Genomic DNA, 21766 nt, shown 5'->3' on the forward strand with positions numbered 1-21766 from the left:
GGGTATCACACATTTTCATCTTTTCTCTCTGACTACTTACTATGCCTACTGTGAATAGAAAGTAAAATTACCCTGCTTGTCTTCAGAGAGACTAAAAGCCATCTGGTTTAATTGCTACAGTCACGCTCATTTTGAATTGATGCTGCAGGCCACAAATGGTTAGTCAGGCCTGCTAAGGTGAAGTAGGTTGTACTGGTGGGACAAATGGTTTCAGAGCAGGGGTGTGGTGCGTTAGTAATAAACAAATAAAATGTCTGGTTCTATAAAGAAATTATTATTTTACTTAGAAAGTAGAACTTTTCTGAGTGGGAAATGGAGGTTTGAGAACAGTTGTGCAGTTTCTCAAGTGGAGGAAATGCTAGTGGTGCTTTAACAGCTCTCTCACTTGAATGACTCATGAGTATGGGTCATTTCTTACATCAGTGAATAAAATGGGCTCTAAAGCTTATGGTGCCTCTGGGAAAAGAATTATCACAGGAAAATCCTGCTACTACTCCTGAGGTCATATCTTAACAAGTTTTTGAAATGGTGATGCCTCTTTCATACAGAAAATGGATTTAAGTGCTAATCTTGTTTTCTTGTCCTTTAAAAACACTCTTTATAAATCATCAAAAAAAATCACAATAAAGATTCCAAAACGCCTCTTCTGGTCTTAATTTTCTATCACTAAATCAAATTTTATAGGCAACAAGGTGTTATTCAACTAAATACGCAGGCAATCAAGTAAGTCAAGTTCTTTATTAGTAGTACCGAGGTCAGCTATAAGTTTTTATAGTATATCTGCAGTTATTTGGCATGTTCTTTGATAAATATGCAATAAACACATCTTCAAGACTACTGTTGAAGTAGTTGGGTGAGTTAAGAAGTTCCAACCAGCAAAAAAATATCACAATAATGAGATGTACCCATCGCTAGACCACATGTTAAAGTTTTCATAACAGTAGAAACATAGGAAGTAAAGAAGCAAATGTCCATTGTGGTAGCATCTACTATTCAGGTAGGTCTGTGAGATATAGAAAATACACGAGACATCATGGTTGACAGCAATAGTCCTTGCCTTATGTGGTTTTCAATGGGATAAGATAGCAACAGCATCTGACAAACTCACCAAGTGCCAAATTCTCAGCTGGTGTGAAAGTGAAGAAAATTACATTCCCTTCTTCTGCCCTGAACCTCTGTATCACCAATCAGTCTCCTGAAGGCCTGCTAACACCTACTCCATCACTGCACAAGAAAGCATAAATGGGTGCCATTTAAATATCAAGGCTTCAAAAAGAGGTGTAGGCAGAAGCAGGCTGGAAACATCTCTGTCATCTGTGGTCTCACAAATTATCTGCTGTCTTCTCAAGATAGAAGCAATGTTTATTTTGCACTTCCTTGTGCAGTGATAGAGCAGGGGTGAGGGAGTTTTAAGAGTTAGACCATTAGAAAGTCAGAAGTCAGGTGAAATACATCAAACTTAAACTTACCTCTCTTTCTTTGCCAGGAGAGGATCTAACTTTCCACACTTTCAGCACTGAGAACTTGGAAAGCATAGAGCTAACTAGACACTGGGGAGAGCAGAGGTATTTTGATTTGTTTATATAAACTGTCAAGCGCCACCCACACTCTGTCCTCAAGTGACCCAGAGTATATTCTTCTGCGTGCAGATGAAGCATTGAGATATCTACCAGCACACAGAGTGTAAAACGTGTTTTGTGCTCCAGCAGGATAGATGAGCAAACAACATAGAATAACAATAATAAACACACTATCCATAATAAGACTCTTGAAATAATTTTGTCCTGAGCAGTATTATGCCTTGTTTAACATTCTAAATTATTTGCACAATAGGGCTTGGATTTCAAGGGGTTTTGTTGGCTTTTTTGGTGGGTTTTTTGGGGTTTTTTTTGGTGTGTTGTTTTGTTGGGGGGGGGGGGGTGTTGTGGCTTTTTTTTTTTTTTGGTAGGCTTATTTTGGCTAAAATTCAAAGCAGAAGAGCCAAAAACTACACAACACCCATACCAAAGAGTAACAGTGTGCTAAATATAGATCAGAACATGGTCAGAACATGAAATAGGCAGATGGGCTATTCTTTGGGCAGTTTTAGATATCTAGATATTCCTAGTCAGTATATCTCCAGCACAACCTCATACAAGGCTGAGTGCCTATTGGAGTGAAAAGATTTAAACCATCAGTTCTATTTTTATTGTTTAAAGAAAACGTTGTGAAAATTCCAATTTTGCTACTGTTTTTCCCATCTCTGAGCTGCACCTTTTTTCCTCATTCTGCCATGAAAGCAATGTTGTCGTCTGTCTGCCTGAAAACAGTACAACAGCTAAATGAGCCTCCTGAGAACTAAAAGATATATGGTAAAAAAAACAAAAACAGACATGAGCTGGAAACCATGTTCAGGTCTGTTTGACAGTTATTTCCTTTCTACAGTCACAACAGAAGCAAGGTGAGACCAGGTGATAACAGCATTAAAATTGCTGCCAGAAACAACAAACAAGGAAAAACATATGTAGCCATCAAATTCCATGTAAGAAAAGTCTGTTGCATTTGTTGGCCAAAAGTGAATTGGGAACATTTTGTTGGAGCTTGCCAAAGTGCTGAGCAAATGCTGCACCAGAAAAGTAAACAGTTTATAGAGCTCTGGCAGCCCAGAACTGAGGAAAGGAGCTTGGTAAGTACATAGTAAAGCAGGTCACGGAGTAGGGCAGTGATTAATGGGTGCAGGAACTTCAAATACAATCATACACCTGCATACCATGGCCTGGAAAGATGGATTGCCAAATGGCCTGTGAAAAATTAGTGCAGGGGAAATATGTTTCAGTCTGACACATTCATTCTTATGGCAGAGAAAGTGGAGGAAGGGGAATGTTCTTCAAGAGAAAAAAGGACTATAAGAAGTTTAAAAACATTCTCATTTGTCCCTGGAATACTGGCTTGGGTCGTACTTCTATTCTCTGTCAAAGGTATTCTCTTCCCAACTGCCTAATTTGTGAGTGATGAAAAATCCCAACTTAAAATCTTTGCTAACAAGAATTTAGTAACAAGAATGGGTGAAGTTTAAGTTGCACATGGCAGAGTGATGGATTTTTCTTCTAGTTTGGCTGGAAAATTTATTTCTAAAGCTATTTGAGGCATTGGTTCCATACAGTCCTATGAACAGCTTTACCCTTATTCAAATTTTATGGTAACTTAGGCTAAAAAACCTTAGTGTTAATTAGAACTATACAGTGATAGACATGACATTTCAGATGAGCTTGTTACCAAATTTAACAGCTTATTCCATGGCATCAGTGAAAAGATTTTAAATAGGATATCCAATTGCTAGTCTTATTTCTCCAAGAGAACTAAGACAATTAGAAATAGTCCAAAAAGCTTTGGGAAAATGTGGTATTAACTGTGGGGTTTAGGTCATATAGAAGGACTCTTGGTCTATGCTTTTGGACAACAGTACACCCCATGCTCATCCCATTCCAAAGCAATTGAACTAAAGCCAGAGCACATCAAACCTGACTCCTGGTGTCAAGCAAAGGATTCAGAATCTCAGCCTTTTTTTTCCCCCTAAAGAAAACCTCTCTATCATTTTATTTGTAGCCATTATAGTCATGAAGAAAATTAATGATGCTGTAATTGAAAAAAATATGCCTGCAAAGATCAGGAGGCATGTAAAATTATACTCCTGGGAGGTGTGAACATCTGCTTTTAATTCTGCAACCTGTTGATCTTGTGAGGAACAATAAAACCAAAGCACTTTGAATTTCTATGCCTGTGCACATAGAAGGTAAAGGGAAGGTGAAGGCTGAAATCTCTTATCACTAAAGGAGGCCCTTGCCTGTCTGCAGTCAAAGTAAAATAGAAAACCATCTCAGTGGCTAAAGGAAAAGGATTAGTTCCACTTTCACGCAGGACAAAATACAGTGCATAAGAAATATTTGGGCTTGAACAAGAGGGACCCAGCTCTGGACTTACATAAAGCCCTGAGTTACTTTTTTGTGATTCTGTGTGTGCAAACTGTTTGGACTACACTTACAGGGATTTAAATGATATGTAAACCTCTGTGAGCTCCCTCCACATGCCCAGATATCTCCTGATGAGAACACGCTAAAATCCCTGGACATTTTTTTTCTTATTCAGAAATTTTATTCAGATTCTCATAAAGCTAAGAAAGCTGCCAAATGTATGGACCACAGTTTCTCAACAAGACTACCACTGTGTATCATACTAGTATCTTTCCCTCTTCCTCTACAAGCCAGCAGGAAGAGGATATGAACCTACTCTTTTTCTTGGTCCCAGCAGTGTTGTAGACAGGACCTTGATGGTGCTTTTTTGGCTGTTGCTTCACCTTGTCACATATTTGTTCATGACAGCCTTGGAGACTCCTGACCTTTATCTATCTCTAGAACAGCTCTTTAGCATGTCACATTACTCCTGACTATAGACAGAACCACCCATGTTCCTTCCTTGCCAATAAGCTCAGGACACTATATTGTGAGAAGACACCAATTTTCAGCTTTCCTTTCCACAGTAAGGACCCAGAACTGCTCCAGAAACCTCTGAAGTTTATAGTCTCAGAAGGCCAAAGGAATTTTGTGTACTCTGTGTTTAGGGAGAATGGATGCTGCATAGAAGAAGGGGAAGGAGAACAGAGAAATGGAGCTGAAGGAGCACAACAACTTAGAAAATTTAATTTCCCTACCCATTTAAATTATTAAATGTGGGCAGCCAAGGCTGAAAAGTTTGCTCTATTCAAGTAGGAGAATTTAATATTCCGTTTTGCCAGTTGTGCAGATAGAAATACATGCAATACTTGCTACAGGGTTTGTTTGGTGCTTTTTTTTTCACTTTCTTTAACAATCCATTTTACAGGACTGTTTCAGGAGATGCCTGTGAGCGCACCAGAGAGGTGCTATATCAAAACAAAGTACACCTGATTAATTATCTAGCAAGGGAGATGTTTGCACAGCTAATGCCATTCATTTTTCATGAGACAACACAGACTTTAAGTGTTAGCAACCACCAAACCAAAACTGCCAGAAGGATGCTGTTGCTCTCCACACAATCTTTTCTTTCTGTCTCATACATGTGTCAGTGTGCTGTCAGGGATATCCCAATCTTTCCTTTGTACTTGTTTCAGTGACTTATGAGCCATTTCAAATAAGGATATGGACATTATAAATGGCATTAAATTTTGGTTCAAGAAATTTAGTAGAAATATTTTAAAATGCTGGTAAATTATTACATTAGGGAACAAATTCCCTTTTCTCTCACGCTCATCAGATTCATTCTCCACTAATGAATACAAAGAATGAATCTCCAAAGAATTTATATTTGAGGTTTAAAGGAGGTTCAACGTTTGGGTTTGGCTATAACTTCAATTTCCTTTCATGAATATTTTATTTAAATCCTGCATTAATCACAGAGTCACAAAAATAGCCTGCCTCCTGCTTCTGCTTGCTCTCATTGTCTGTCACAGAAGCACTTTCTCTCAACCTTAAATATCGCTAATTAAAAATTTCCCTGAAGCCAACTGATACCTGTGTGATTAATGGGCTGGCTCATAAATAAAATGTACCCTGCTACTTTAGGACCACTGTACCATAAAAGCATAGAAAGGGTGCCAATGGCCTCATCATCTTGAAATATGTTTATTAAAGCAACAACACAGAAGTCCTAAGGGTCCTGAAGTGCTCCACATCATTAATAACCAGATAAACCATACACTGAGAAACCTGCTTCATACACATTCATTATTCCAAGAAAGGAAACTATGCAAATGGGAAAAAAATCCAGGAGAGTGAAGAGACTCACAGGGATTGTTTCTCCAATGGATAAACATCCATCTCATCCTTGATGTAAACAAGTGAGAACAACAGTGAAGGTCTGGATGTTGCAGGGACAAAGCCTTTCACTCCTAGATTTCAGTTCCAAATGCATGCCAGGTTACTGAGCACAGTGGCTGTCTGATGGTTCTTGTTTGTGTTAAGCAGTCTAGGCAGTATTTTGAGACAGTCTGAGACTCATATCCAAAACCAGGGCAGCTTCTGTAGACAGGGGCATGAGGACTCCATTACAGCTTCCTTTCTGCTTAGGGATAATCTCCTTCAGTGAAAGTGGTTCAGACCAGGTAACTGCACTGATGTCAGCTTAGTCTGACAGACAAAGTCGTGCATAGATGTTTCCCTACATGGAGGTAATATCCAGTTTATGTTAATAAATACAGGAGCTGCAATGCTTCATCCTGGGTTAGTCTAGATTATGTCAATAAAATCTACGCAGGAGGAGATCAGAGAGAGGAGGTGTTACCCTCAACAATCTCTCTGCCACTCTGTGGTGTGATAAGCCCAGTGTAATGGGTGTGCTGACACAAACACCTTGCAGACCCAGCAGAGGTGGCACAACCAGGATCACATCCCCTGTCTAGAATTTTCCATGCACTTCAGTATAGAGAGAAGCAGCTATGTGAAGCCAGATGGAGACACACACTCATGCTCTGAAAGAATGTACAACTCAGTGCTGAACTGAAGTTTGGTATAGCTGACCCATGCTACACCAGTATAAGGTTGACAGCTTGTAAGAAATAATAGGCATCAACCCTTGCATCTCACCAGCCTCCAAGACAGGCAGTCAAGTCTTGCTTCTATCACACTTAAAAGTACCTGCCCTGTGCAATCTGATACATTTGCCTCCCTAGCCCAGGTGCTTAGCACTCTGAACCCAATGCTGAAATTATTTATGCAAGTTTCCCTTTCCCTCATTTGTGTCATGACAAACACTGCTTAATAAGTAGATTCCTCACTCCTTGTTTAGCCTAGGCCTCTCACAGGAGTTGCTTAACTCACTGATATACACCATGAAAATACACTTCTGTTACAGATCCATAGGAAAACCACTGAAATTCTCTGTCTTTCTCACAAAGGGTATATTCAACTTTTTCCTTCCCCATGGTTAGGCAGTGAGTTAGGTAAGAAATGACCTGAATCTCATGCTGTGCTCTGCAGTTTGACACTGATCAGTCAACAAAAAGATGGGAATCTGGAGCTCACTCTGGTCTTTAAATGGAATTCTCTCCCTCCGCGATGGTATCAAATGCACACAACAGCCAGTCAATTCAACATCTCAGAACCCAAACCCACAAAAGCACAGTTTCCATTACCATTACGGTTTTTGACAGCAAAACTCTTGGGGACATCATCAGTAGTGAGAGGTCAGATAGTATCAGCGGTCATTCCTGGTTTTCTGTAAACACTGAAGTGAAGGTCTCTTCTTCAAAACAGCAAAATGAGGGTCAGCAATCCATACACACACATTCATATGACATACCAGCTCACTATCAGCACCAAAACCAGACAGTGTCCCTGCTTCTATCAAAGAAATAGACCCCATGATCACTCTTCATTGAATACAATTGACTCTCTTACCCCTGGTTTCCTCTGCCCCCTTGAAGCCTTTTTGTTTTCAAATCTTAACTCTCTTAGTGAGGGCAAAATGAGTAGCCAAATTCATCCATAGCTACTTAAAAGAGGAATCACAGTGAGCTGGCTTAAGTCCTGCACAACAAACAAAATTTGCCTTAAACTAGATTCAGCCATGCTCATTCAAGGCCTGGGATATCGCTCCCAAAGTCCCCATAGTGTAAACATCTGTATCTGAGACAGCTCTCTGGGTCTCTGTTGTAGTCAATGGAGGCCAAATCAACAGAGCCAATGCTGTCTGGGAGATATTCTTCACACTAAATGGCAATGCCATATTTTGTCTAAAACAAATGCAATACTACACTGGCTGTCTCTGACTCTCCTCTGACTACACAGAGAGACTGGATGAGCTGCTTAGTTGTCGATGCCTGTGTTTTCAAAACACATATGCACTTAGACAAATCCCACCCCAGAGTATCTATTAATTTACTTAGCAGTTCCACTGAATTGACTAACAATATAGCACATAGATCACTGAGTTATTTAAAATCTAGCATGTTTACTCCATCCCAAGCTGATCAAAACGATAACAGAAATAACTCCCACCTGGTTGCACTTGTGTAGGAGGCCTCCTGTTGAATATAAAATGCATATATTTTTACTGACCTCATCTTGGTTACACCACCAAGACTTCTGCTGTCAGCCACATTTTACCAGCCTGACACACATAATTGCATGAGATGCATCTGTAAATACAAGTCATTTATACTGCATAAACATATGCTTCAGCTGAAGCCTATTTGATATTCATACAGCAGATTTATGTCCTTTGGGTGGTTGTGGGAAGCTAATAACATAATGATATAATACATCTGTATGTTGAGACTGCAGATGTTGCAGAGGTTTTTCTCAGCTCTTCAGAGTGGTTAAGGTGATATCAGTTTCACAAGAGGGAAAAGAGGGAATATTACATATGTGTGGCTATAACCTGGGACTTCCTCAGAGGATCTGGAATTTTCAGTAGAAAAAAAATGTTAAAAAAATAGTGTAGAAACAGAGCAGTAAGATACTCACTAAGTTTCTAGAGATGATCTTAACATGTCATATGATATTTGAAGCTCTTTTGTTCATAAAGAATTCATTCTTACATGCTTTAAAAATACATAAATCAATAACCAACTGCATGATACTAAGAGTGCCAAGTCAGTAGAGGATATCTGGTCAAAAAACTTGAGTTATGAAAGGAGTCATAGGAAGCTTGGAAGTCCCTCTACTCACAAGTGTAGAACACAATCTGGAGCAGCAAGAGGCCATTTCAGAAATGCTTTAAATCATCCTCACAAAAATAGTTTCCCTCTACATAGTAGCAACACATACTGACAATAACTGAAGGGGATTGCATAAAAAAGGAATATAGCAGCCAAGTAAAATAATGCATTTTAGGTGATTCTGTCTTTTTACTTATGCACTTTAAGATGTTCTTTTCAACTGCAAAACATCAGGAGATGACTTCTAGAAATTCCATGTTCTAAGAATATTTAAAAGCTTTTAAAAAATCAGACAGCAACTTCAAGGATCAGGTCGCACATAAATACTGACTGTTAGAGGAATGTATACCTGTACCATTACTTAATTTTTGAGCTTCACCCTTGCCAAAAACTTCATTCCAGGACAACTACAGGAAATCTCATCAATTTTTGGTGTTTAGTTTGCAGAAGAGGAAAACGGTTTTTTTTATAAAAAAGCTTTGTGGTACTTGAAAATAATCTTTTAATGTAATAATTAATATACACTTTTTTAATAATCCAAAACCTAAAGAAACTGATTCAGATTTTTTCAATCCATTTCAATTTGTAATTTGTATGGGAGCTACTTCTGCAGACAACGTTGATTTTATTTTGTTCTCCAAATCAAAAGGTAACCAGAGATCACAACCTAGAAATCCCCTCAGATGTGTCTCCACTGTTTTCTCATCCTAATTCTCAATACTCAAATATTAGAAGCTGTTCCCCTTTGCGGCATGTAATGACATATTCTTCATCTTCAGATCTGTGCAAGACAGCATCTACTACCTTGCCTGTGTTAAAATTACACAATAATCTACAAGGTGAAAATCATCAGAGTCATGACTTATCCATCTATGCAATAACAGAAGCCTCAGTGCTGGGTAGTTTTAGAATGTACATGATTTAGTCCGTCCAGATGATACAATAGGACTAGGTATGTGACAAGAGTAAAATTTACATGTTTAAGATTTGTTCTGAGAATCATCATTGCCAAATCTCACTCTTTATGTTGCTGCTCCAGTGCTTATAGGAATTATGGTAGGGAAAACGCATCCTTGATAGTGTATGTAAGAGAAGTGATCACTTCACTTCACTTTCTGACACACAATAGCTGCACAAAATACCTCAGATTGCATTTAATGAATGAATAAATGACATCATAAACTTGAATCAGACACAGCCAGAAGCACAGCAGTGTTTTTTCTATGATTCCTCAGTAGCAGTTGCTAAATAGAAACATTTGTATTGGAGTCACATTGTGGCTTTTGTAATTCTCAAAGACTCTGAAGCAAGGCAGTGAAAAGCTACTGATACAAGTTGTGTCTGGCTTGCTATTCCACAAAGTATTTTAGCTATAATCCACAGACTAATGTTGCTGCAGTTTCTGAAATAGAAATCTCCTAATTCTGACATCTGAGGCAGTGCTGCATTCAGATGATAAAACTGGGTTTGCTTTCATTTTTCTCTGTTTACAAGTGTCAATTCCTTTGTGCATTTCTCAAGACATTTGTTGTAGATCATGGCAGGGACTAGTTTTTCTCTCTTGAAAAAATATCGGCAATTTTAATTCCTTAGTTTTTCTTTCTCTTTATTTTTTACTTCAAATGAACCAAAGACCTTTTAAGAGTACTGTAAAAAAATCCCAAGGAACCACCCTGAAATATGACTATGAGCAGAAACAAGAATTTTAACACTGTTTTTGGACATTATAAAGTACTTCTGGTTGAGTTTGGTTCAATATTCTCTGTTAAAAGTGTAAGAATTCATTCAATTAATAATTGTAGGATACAACTGCAATAATTAAGTCAGTTTTCCCACTTTGTATTGACTCCCTCTCATGTGGAGTTGGGATCATCCAGCATAGGGATGACACAAACAGTTGGCACAGAGGAGAAAAGGAAATAACATGTCTTAGTAGTGGATTGCCTCTATAATCCAGGGGCTCTAGTACAACCATGAGTAAGGAAAACCCTGGTTAAAATCATTATATTGTTTCTTTACACAAAGGGAAACAATCTTACGTGGAAAAGCAGAAAGACCAAATTCAGAGTATCTAGGATTTGAAATCTCAGTCTCAATCACCTACCACCCTGAAGAATATGTACTTGGCTAATGATTTTTCAGGGGAAGATCACCCTTCAGCAAGTATCTCCCCCCTGCTTTTCTTTAACCAGACTTGCTTTCTCTGATAAACCTTTTTTTTAAAGTTCACCCTAATAAATGGATATTAAGACATTTTCCAGTAGAAACCCAACTTGTCAAATAATATCAAACAAACTCTAGTTAGCTACAAATGTGTCACATCTAGCTGGATTCAGCAGCTGCCATTCATGACACGGTGCCAACAGGACTCACTCAAATAAGTAAATGAGTGGAGGATTGCAGGTCTGACTGATCATTTTTTCTGGCCAGCATCATAAGCCCACTTTCTCACTGCAGCACTACTCAGACATGATACCAGTGGCCAGGGTTAGCTATTAATCACTTCTATTATTTCTGTCCCTGTGCAACTGTTTATATTTTAGTACAAGGGAAGAGCTTTGCATAAGAAGACTTTAAAAGAATGATGTTGTAGATAATTCCTGAGTCTTCACTACCAGACAACATGTAGATGAATGCAGAGCAGATCACCAAGTGACCTGCATTTATTGCTTTCCCCTGTTGAACTTAATTGAAGGGTTGCAATCAGATATCTGTATCTGCAAATTCTTTGCATTCCTTATACAGTGTGACACCATTAGTCCTTTCCTCCCTGAACAGCAGAATATGATGCTGTGTCTGGTCTCTGGAGTATGTGTAGACTCCACAGGGTACCATGGATGTCCACACTAAGGTTCTGGCTGGACTGTACCACAGCTGCTTTCTGACCTGCAAACCCCCATTCCTTCACATGATACATAGAGTGCAGATTTAAGGGAAATGCACAAATACATCGCTATGCACTTGTGTCTTGTTCTAATCAGGCATTAGTCTCACTATATATATATATATATATATATATATATATATATATATATATATATATATAAAGTATTTTAAAATGGCTATTTCTCCTGTCCAGTACCTACACTGTTATTTGGATGTAGGCAACAGCACAACTTTCTTCAATGACAGCTCATCATCAACAAAAGCCAGTTAGGAAGATGACAACAAAGGAGATATTGAGATACTACAGCAGGATGGCAGAGTAGAGAGTTATCAATGTTATCTGTTGCAGATAAAGCTAGAGGAATCAGCTGATACTGGAATACTCTTGCATTGTGTTGCATTTGGAAAAAAAAAATACAAAAAAAAAAAGGAAGAAAAAAATTTTTCTTCCCCAGAAGACTTATAATCTATGGAGACAAACAGATGTTATCCAAATTTACAGATCAGGAAACTTGAGTTATAATTGCCATGAAATTACTTGATTCACTATCTTTAGCAAAAAAGGAGGGAAAAGAGAATCCTAAAAGCAATGCATTTTGAGGGCAGTCTTCAATAAACACTGTAAATTGGTGGGTGAGATCTCCTCGGAAACAAGTTGAAGTGACAAAGGAGTCCAGAAGAGTTGGCAATTCTTTAAAGAAATGACAGTGAGGGCACAATCAGAAGCCATGCCAACATGAAGGAAGGATAGGAAGTGTAATCAGAAAACAATTTGGCTAAACCGTGAGCTCTTCAATGACCTGGAGCTAAATAAAATGCACAGGAAGTGAAAACTACATGGAAATACTAAAGACAAGTGTGAATGAATGGCATAAATATGTGGGGGGAAATTCAGAAAGGCAAAGGTACAAAAAGAGAGGAAATCAGCAAAGGAAGCAAAAAGCTTTCTGTAAGCACATTTGCAGTAAAAAGAACTCAAAGGGAAAACAGTGGTTCACTGCTAAAAGGAGAGAAAAAATTCCTGCCAGATGAGTCCCAGAAAAGTGAAATGTTTGGCACCTTTTCTATTTCAGCCTTCACTAGAAAGGTCATCTATGACTAGACAGTTGATAAACCCAAGGGGCACTAACTCAGGTTGCAACAGGGGAAGATCAGATTAAAGAATGCTTAGGTAAGGCTCCAGTTTTCAGTTCACTGGGGCATTAGGACATTTATCCCAAGATACTTAAAGAACTCAAGAATTTATAGAATAGGCAGAAACAATCTTACAGGCATTAGCAAATCTTTTTGAGAACTCATGCAAGATGAGTAGGGTCAGAAGACTAAAGAAGAGCCAGCAGACCACCTATTTGTATGAAAGGAGTAAAGGAGGAGAGAGAGAATTACCAGACTTACAGTCTAACTAGAAAAAATACTGGAACAAATTATCTAATTACTTTTAAGCACCTAGGCATTAACAAGGAGAGAAGTAGCAGCCAACATGTATTTGTCAAAAAGAAATCATGTCAAACCAATCTAATTCCACTCTACAACAGGGGAACAAGACTTGTGGGTAGAGGAGGAAGAGAAAATGTCATATGTCTTGACTTTAGTGAGGCTTTTGACACAGACTCACATAATATTCTCATAAGCAAGCTAAGAAAATAGGGTCAAGATTAAACTATGGAGAAAAGGCATGCTAATCTGACTGGAAATCTGAATTTTAAGAGTAATTTATTAATGATTTGGTGTCAAAATGGTAGGACTGTACGAGGTGGGAATCACAGAGTTCTATCCTAGGTCTGGCCAAGTTCAATACTTCAATGAATGATTAGGAAGAAAAGATAAAAGTGTGTTTATTGCATTTACAGATAAAATCAAGCTCACACAGGCAGGTTATAAACACAGTGAATGATAGAACAAGAAACAGAAACATTGTTACAAAGAGAGATGATGAGGGAAAATGAGGCCCAATTCAATAAGAACAGGTGAAATGCATTCATTCGGGTGAGAATAACAATTGGTTCAAATACAGGACAAAGAACTGAATAAGAGACAAAAAATGATGTGGGAATTGTGGTGAATCACAAACTGAAGATAAGTCAACAATGTTATGTTGTTGTTGGAAAGGCAAATATGACACTAGTGTCTACAAACAAAAATGTCACCTGTAAGACATCTGAAACATCCTCCTTCACTGCTCAGCCTTGCAAGGCTATGTTCAGCTTCAGGAAGAACTCAGAATGCAATGCAGAGAAAAATGTGATTCAGGATGAAAGAACTGTGATCGTCTTGGACTAGGGGAAGTCTGAGAGGAGACATGAAAACGTTCTTGAAGAAGAAGAGGCAAAAGGAATAAGCTCTTCTGATATGCTGAGATTAGGATAATACACAAGGATTTTAATAGTAGCAAGAAATCCAACATTAAAAAATTAATTTGACAGACACCTGTCAGAAGTACTTTAGGTAGAAGTAATCTTAACACCAAATAGATAGATAGCCTAAAAGGTTTCAAAATGTTCTTTTTATCCATCTTTTCTTTCCACAACACTGTGGATTTCAGGGATACAGGTCATGGATGATTAACCAAAGTTCACAGGGGGCATCGAAAATCAAGCAGAAAATTGAAGCGTGACCTTAACAACACCAGTTCAAGAGTCTTTACCCCAGAATATCTTTCCTCCCATTCCCTCTGTCACAATAAATAGATTGCACATGTAGAGAGTATGCACTAACTGACACATTAAAACTTTTTCATGTAGCGAAGAAAATAGCATTCAGGTTGGGCTTTTTCATTTCTATTTTTGCTGTCTCTGTTATCACAATACAAGTGAAAAAAAGGTGATACCAAAGCAGAGTTGTCTGGTGGAAAATTCATTACGAATATACAAATACACCATTAGACTTCTGCATAATTGGATACTAGTTGATTAAAGGTCACCAACAAAAAGCCTTTTGACACAGCCCTGAAAAACTCATCTCTCTCATGTAACACATGTCAGTACAAAACAGAGAAATGGCACATTGAGTTTATTATATCACATTTACAATTTAGGATGGATTATTAGTGACAATATTTCTTTTATAGAAACAGAAGATGCCATCATTTTATCAGAAATGCTGTGAATAATAATTAATAGACTCCTTTGCTTTGTAAATAATACACTCATACCCAGTAAATATTGGATAAATAATTAAGTGAAGGGTGTTTTATTTCCAATCCCCAAGCAATTTGCTTAATTTGATAGATTTTAATTGAAAAAGTAAAAACTTGGTTAATATTTTCAAAACAAACAGTTAATCCTGTTCTTTTGCACTGCCTGTGTGTACCAGCTCCATCGGACCAATCATGCTGCTCTAAAGGGACAGCCAAACTGGAATTGAGGGACCAGAGATACCAGATGCCATCACTGAAAAATGGACTTTTAAAAAACATGTAAGTTCTTTCCTTCTGAAATAAATTGGGGCCCAAAATACTCTTAAATCCCAAAGCATTCATTGCATGTATTCTCAGCACATATATTCTCTGAAAGTTGTGGGAATTGAATATCCAACTGTATAGATGCCTTTGTCAGTTCCACTGTGTATTTAAATACCTTTAATAACTTCTGATTATGCCTCAAGTGGATAGAGAGAATCAGACACAGAATGTTATGCATATACATAATATTTCACTTACATGTTTCCTGGACAGTTCAGCACCCTCCTAAACTTTTAATCTAAAGTAGTTCAGTTTTAATCTGAAATAGTAATTATCAATAGCATCCATAAATCATTTTCTACAAACAATGGTGGTGAGGAAAGGTGTTTTCAGTCCACTACAGGTCTGTCAAAATATTTGTAGAAGTAATTCACATTTGCAGTAACCAAATCTGTGAACATTTTGCAATTCACTTCAAATAAAATCTCTAAAGGCCAACTTCTGCCCTAATTTAATTTTTTTTCTTGGTCAAGGTGATTGCAGGCAGTAGGTTTGCTTTATGTAAGAGACAGTAAAACTAAACCAAGTTAGTTGTTATGAACCCCATGGTTTTTAACGATTACCTGAGCTTTTTACACTTCATTCCCATTAAAGGTATGAAAAGCTGGCTATTTAAAACCCTTGATGCCTTTGAAATTTCTAGCCAGCTCGTCTGAATTCAGCTGAGGGAGTGACTTTGTGAACGTTCACACAAATCCTATTAAAGTCGGTGAAAGTCTCAAGCATGTCTCTGGGGCAGAGTGGGACCCCCTGCTATCTAGTCAGTGCAAATTAACAGCTGGGAGTGGAAGGAATGTAAAAAAGCAAAATCTCTTCACAGGGCCACATTGATATGCAAGGGATTTGCTTGTCAGGGTGAGATGTGTGATATGAAGTGAATGTTTATTGCATGCTGCAGGGAGCAACCAAAAGTAGCCAAAAGGAGATATCTATAGTAGATCTGGGTTGGAAGCTGTCTAAAAGCCAAGGCACAGTGAAAAGCCTTTTGATACAGAATACCTTTGTGATGCTACTTATTCCTTGTCAGAGGAAAAGACAATTGCCAGCTTTGCAAATGGAGGAAATTGGGAATCCCGACATTTTACCATCTCTTGTAACTTCACTATTTAGCAGTTATTTAAAGCATGCTTATCTATATCTCTGGGTGGATGCATGAAACTCAGTAAATTCTAGCAATGTTTTCACAGGAACTCAGGGAGAGAGAAAATTTTCAGAAGTGATGTGAACTTTAGTCTGATAAGTCAGGTAAACTGCTGCGGGCTCTGGCCACAAACACAAGCTTAGCTGGTACAGACATTCCCCTCCCTTTGCTGGGCAACTAAGATCCTTTTGTTCACCTGATACCTGGGAGAAAATACTATGAATTTTTGATCTGTGTTGTGTTTGAGGTGGCCTACTAGAATCTTTCTCCTAGAAACACAGAACAGAACATCAATTCCTCTTCCAACATGAATTAGAGGCAACTACCCAGCCCTCGTTTTCTTCCACTCTGCTGTTGACCTCCATTCATTCACGTGGTACAAAGCAAACGTTGCTGCTCCTTGTGGCTCCTAATGCTACCAAAATCCCCATCTCTTGCGGGGCACCAATCTCCAAGTACAAGGTCCTTGCTCAGGGATGGAGAAGACACTAAGTGTTATCTAAGGGTTCTTTTCTCTGACACAGTTCCTTTCTTCAGATCAAGCTACCATCCAGATGACCAATACTGCTTCAGTTGTGTACTCTGAAATCAGATACAGTACCTTGTTCAAATTTGATTTGTTAAGTTAGTAACATGTGTTGGTGAGTTACACATGTTACTGCACAAATCGTATGTGCAATACTAACACAAATGACAATTTGAATGATCTCCTGTAGATCAAAAGAAATTTGGAAATGGCTTTTTCTAATGGTCACATCAGGGAATTTTGCACTTTCCATGAAAAGTTTATGAACAGAAAATGAGGAGTTTCATCAAACAAATCACTCATTTTGAGTTATTTGCCATGGTCTTGCTAGTAGAGTACTAAACCCAAAACCAACACCCACATGCTTCCCAGCTGGCCCAAAAAGACAGCACAATTAAAGGCAGCAGGAAAAGTGCAAGCAAACATCACTGAGATAAAATAGACGGCCACATTCAGATAGAGGGGATGGACGTGGAAGCTGAGGAATTTCTGTAGAGTTAGGCCATGGAATGAGGTTGACTGTCAAGCCACATCCTGGTACCCTGCAGGACCTCAATTTCCGACAGATGAGTGAGAATGGCTACAAACTGTCCAGATTCAGAGGTGAACCAGCCAGCTATCCTCACTGTTCAGATAGCTGAGACATTGCAGCGTGCAAACTATCACAATTTCTAACAAGACATCTTGAAGTTAGCTGTACACTTCACTTCAAGACCCTCCCTATGAGCTGCAGCACATCAACCATGAAAAGATGGTGTTGCTGAGAGCTGTAGCCTCATTGGTCATCTGATTTGCCAGCACTACTTAAAAATCACAGAGCCGTGATAAAGGAAAACTTCACTGGATTGGGGTCTGTTGCCTTAAAGAGTGGGGTGTGCATCCTCCCATACACAGTATCAACTGAAGGTAGTTTCATCAGTCACAAAATTCACAAGGTCATTAAAATATGCTTTCAAAGCACTTCAGACATGAATGCATGGGCAGATGTGAAGTCTTATGTGTGTGCAGCCCAGAATCAGATGCCTTGTGCATGCCAGCCCTGTCACCTTTTTGAGTCCTTCTGAGTCTTGTTGGTTAAAGTCTACCTCTTCTAGTGTAATTATCTGCTAAAACTAATGGGAGTTAAAGGAAATAGCCACTCAAATGCCACTGAGGATCAGGACATAGAGGCTGTGGTCTGCTCCTTCCTCCAGCAGGGAAACCAGAGGATCTGTCTCTTCTTAATGCTCTGTCCTTCAGACTGAAAATTCAAATTTTTCCAGCAAATGCTGGGGTTATACCAATATTTATTACTAACTCAGAATTAATCCTAATTAATTCTTTCCCATTGATCATCTGCATTTGGGCTTCTTTTCTCCAGTAATGTTGGCAGTAATGCTAGTTAATGTATTTCCACACTCTATCTCAGTTTAAATGTGTGTTTGCAAAGGTAGAGAGCTGTTATGGAAACCTTTAGCATCAGCAAGACTTTTCTCCTCTGATCTCAATAGCAGATTTGGAAAGCAGAATCTGCCAAACAGAAGATGTTGGCCCCTGGCACCATCTTATTTCTACTTTCCTATGGAACTAGGTTCAAAGCAAAACTTAGCAAAAAAATGCAGCTGTGTCCCTTGAGCCCTGTAATTCAGCACCAGCACACCAATATTACACGTGAGGAAATGTGTAGTGCAAAAAATACTTTCTAAGAGGCTTCTGCCTAATGCTGGGAAGTGCTGATGCACTCTGGCTCCAGGGAGAGGTAAAAATCTGATTGCCACCCACTCAATAACCATTTCCTTCTGCGTGATCGATGGAGCATCACAAGAGACTCGTCTGGTGACAAGTGCCTGTTAGCTATCAGAGGCAGAGGAGGGGAATGGCTCTGTGATATATGCATATGCAGAGAGAAGCAGTAAAGAGCATGGCAGCAGTAAAGAGAATGAAATAGGCTTCCTGCTGAATGGAGAAGCAGGCAGTAGGATAAAGGAAAGGACATTGATTGAATCGAAACATTTCTTTATACTCGTGGCCCTGACTATAGCACTGTCATCATGCCGTGTAAAGTTTCTTCCAGTGCATGCTTGGTGACATCTTGACACACTGATTTTAGCATTGCTCACTCTATAATCCCCAGGGGAAGATATCTGAGCTCTGAACAGTGTTTTTGAGTAATATCTTCCAACTAAATGCATTTCCCACTTCCCTCCCTGGCAAGGTCACTGAGTTTCTGATCTCACAAGCAAAAGCTTTACAGAAAAGGTAAGTGGAAAGAGGAATGAAAGCTTGTGCTGCTCCTTTGGGGCACCAGCTGGTACAGCTCAGCCTGTGCAGTTTGTGGGCAGCATTAGCTGACATTAGGCTAACGCTTTCACATGGAGGCAGAGCAGGACCACGGCAGGGAGCCAGCCTTTCCTCAGAAACACAGTCTGCCCTTGCCTTCTTCTGGAGACTGCAGTGAGACAATCTTCTCACGGGGCCGTAAGGTAAAGCCAGGTTGTTCTTACAAGAAAGACTGGGGCAGTTCTAGTCGGGATGGAGTAATTGGTGGCCAGGGAAGTGGCTGGGTGTGGGATGTGCCTGTGCATCTCTGGCTGCTTCCCAGAGTGGGTCATGACGAAATCTCAGGCCTTGTCCTGGGTGAAGGACCTGCCTCTCCTCCCATACTGCAGAATTAGGAGCTCCCAAAGCAAAAACATTCAGGTGCTAATAAGAAGGCTTTTCCTTTCCCTGCATCAACTAAGATGTTTTGTTATAGTAACTCTAATTATCATAGCATCATAGAATAGTAGAATAATTGTAATTTGGATTCAAAGGAACCTTAAAGGTCATCTAGTTCCAATCCCTGTACTGTAAGCAGGAACACCAAAATGTCTTCCCCATCCCAGTCTGTAAGATGCTGTTACAAAAACCTACGTGTTGTAAACACATGAGCCAGCCTGACAGCTGGAACAGTGCTCACACACACATATCTGCATGTACATGGGCATGGGGTGACTGAAGTTAATAAGCTTCAAAGCATGCGACATAGTAATCAGAAGTTCACATCAGGACAAGGAGAGAACAGTGGGGCCTTGCATGCACAAATAAATGACCTTTGAGTCCCATGTTCCCTGTGCATTCAGATACAGACCAGACTCTGTTACCAATATCTCAGTGCACACACGTTCCTCTGGAAGAGCGATCAGTGTGATGGTACCTGGGCCCCTCTGCCGTCAATGCCAACCAATTTCCAGATTCTCCCCAGCGCACTGGGTGCTATTTTATGGCTCATCTCTTATTATGTTACCCCCTTCACAGAGTGTAAGGAGCTGGGGTTTGGGGTTTGGTGCTTGGTGCTCATCCGTAGTACTGTCCTCAGGAACAGGAAACACTGGGGCAACAGTTTCCTTTCTACAAAAATATTTCCTCAAGCCATGAGACAGCACCAACAACTAGGAAAGATGAAACCATCTCAATTTCAGTTGAGTAAGACGCCATTATGAGAAGCTTTAGGGAGTAAGGAAGGCAGAAGACATCAGAAACAATTGTAAAACAACCAAATAACATAAACAATCTTTCCATCTGTAAATGTTTGGGAAAATTATATCCAAACCAAGGCATAAATTTCTTCTATGCAAAAAATATAACAAAATGCATCCACAGATTCATCCCTATCAAACAAATGTCTCAGAGTACCATGAAGGTACAGACTAATGTACATGTAAAACACGATAAATCTATCCCTTATTGCAGTCATAATTCGAATTTTTCACATGAACTGCTCAAATATTTTTTGTAGATCTCCTAAACTGCTTTGGCAGTAACATGAGAGTACACTATGTTTAATAACATAGGGAAGACTTTGAAGCTTCATCTTCCAGATTTTCACTCAGGGAAGTATTAGTCATTAAACTTGGGCATTTTTTACCTTTTCTAGGGAAAAGTTTAAAATATTTAAATCAAAAAGGGAAAAAAAATTCCAAACCTCTCTGCAAAAAGCCACTTTTCATTAATGAGAAAACCCCTTTATTTAAACTGAATATTTTTGCATTATCTTTCCCCTTTCCAAGTTCTTTTCATAGTTAATTTCTAAAATGAAATACTACATTCGACTGAAAAGTCAAAATGTTTGCAATAGATAACTTCTAGTAAGGATTGTTGCAATATTTAAAGACAATTCTTTCCTGCTTTCTTCCATAAATTTGACCAATGTTGTTAAACTGCCCTATTTTGACTGATTTTTTTTGACAGATCTGTTTCCCTAAAAAAAATGATTCATTGATATTTACTGAATGTCCATCTCTTATAACAATTGCAGTATATGGGAGCAAAAGAACAGAACCAATCCTAACACACTTAATAACAGGATGTGTTGTTTAACTCTGCAGTGATTCAGGATCTTATAAAAGGGATTTCTGAGCACAGTTTACATCAATTACCTGCACTGACTGTGCAGAATCCTTCCAGTGAAGAATATATATAAAAATATATTTTAATTCTGTATATTTATAAATTTGTAGATTAATTTTTAAATGAGATTTTGAATAATCCTTTTCTTTCCTTTAAAATGCATATGAGAAATGAATATTTCAATTACTAATGTAGAATGTACCCCCATAGGCATATAGAATATATTTAAACGATGCACTTCATGAGTCATAGTGAATGTTTTACTGAATGTCTTAAATGTACTGAAATTGCTATAAGCAGATACTTTTGAAGATTTTTTTTAAATTATTACTGATACCTTTGGAAAATTCAGAAAATGCTGAGATATTAAGGGAATATCAGAAAGTTTCGTTACAACTGCATAGCCTTTTTTTTTTGTACAATACAGAAGGCTTTCTTCAAAAGTCTGCAACGTTTCATTGCTTAGCTGAATTGAGAGAATATTTTCCTGGCCTTCAAATTTCATCAGCCAGACGAGAGAGTGGAGAATTGCAAGGGACACACAGGTTCAGCACAAGGAGATTTGGGACTCGAGGGCTGCAATAGGTACACAACCACCAGCCCCATCGTGGGTGCCCTGAGCCAGCCTGGACAGGGCAAGACAGTGAGTCAAACAGTCTGATCACTGTCGTGTTTACTGTTAAATACAGATAGCTGAGGCAAGGAGGAAGGGGA

Source organism: Pithys albifrons, chromosome 4 (genome assembly GCF_047495875.1).
Source record: "Pithys albifrons albifrons isolate INPA30051 chromosome 4, PitAlb_v1, whole genome shotgun sequence".
NCBI classification, from domain to species: domain Eukaryota; kingdom Metazoa; phylum Chordata; class Aves; order Passeriformes; family Thamnophilidae; genus Pithys; species Pithys albifrons.